This window comes from Sardina pilchardus, chromosome 13 (assembly GCF_963854185.1).
Source record: "Sardina pilchardus chromosome 13, fSarPil1.1, whole genome shotgun sequence".
In the NCBI taxonomy this organism is placed as follows: Eukaryota; Metazoa; Chordata; class Actinopteri; order Clupeiformes; family Clupeidae; genus Sardina; species Sardina pilchardus.
The window spans coordinates 23,735,012-23,735,788 of NC_085006.1; positions in this window are offsets into that span (position 1 = coordinate 23,735,012).

Consider the following 777-nt stretch of genomic DNA (forward strand, 5'->3'; position numbering starts at 1 on the left):
AGCATAAGCTAGGAAGAGGAAGGCTGACCTGTTGGCGTGTAAGTAGAAGTGGTCAGTCTTCTGGTTTATTTGTTTGTAAGCAGAGATTGCTATTGACCAGAGAGATGTATCATGTGGGTGCCTAGCCCAGATCAAACCACATCTGAACCTCCTGATGAAACGCGGTTTTGGTCTTGATTGGCCACAGATGTAGCCCTGATCTTAAGTGGACCGGACCTGCGCCTAGCCCCGATCTGACCCAGCACTAGTCTAGTTCTAGTCTGGCTCTGATCTAGAATGAATCTGGCCCTAGTCTTGCCTTGATTTGGCTCTGATCTGGCAGTGGTCTGGCCCTGGTCTGGTACGGATGAGGGCCGGACGCACTGATGCCCTCTGAGTCTGAGTGCGATGCACAAGCTCCTGTCATGCGCTGCATGTGTGAGTGGAGCCGTGGCGAGTATCAGGCCATTTAGAGGGGCTCTCCTGCACCCATTAAGATAAGAGCCGCCGTCTCTCCAACTTTCTCCTGAATGACAAAGTGCCTCCTCTCTTCCCCCCAGGTCTTTTCGTGTCCTCGCCACCTCCTCTCTCTCTTTCACACACACACACACACACACACACACACACACACACTCCCACACACACTCCCACACACACATAAGCACACACACTTTGTCCAAAACGCCCTCACTTCCTTATCGCTTGGGTCCTTATCCCTCTTGTCTCCCTCCGTCTGGCTCCTGGTCACCCACATTCCAGCGCTGCTGCTAGCACACTACAACCTGCAGATCACATGCT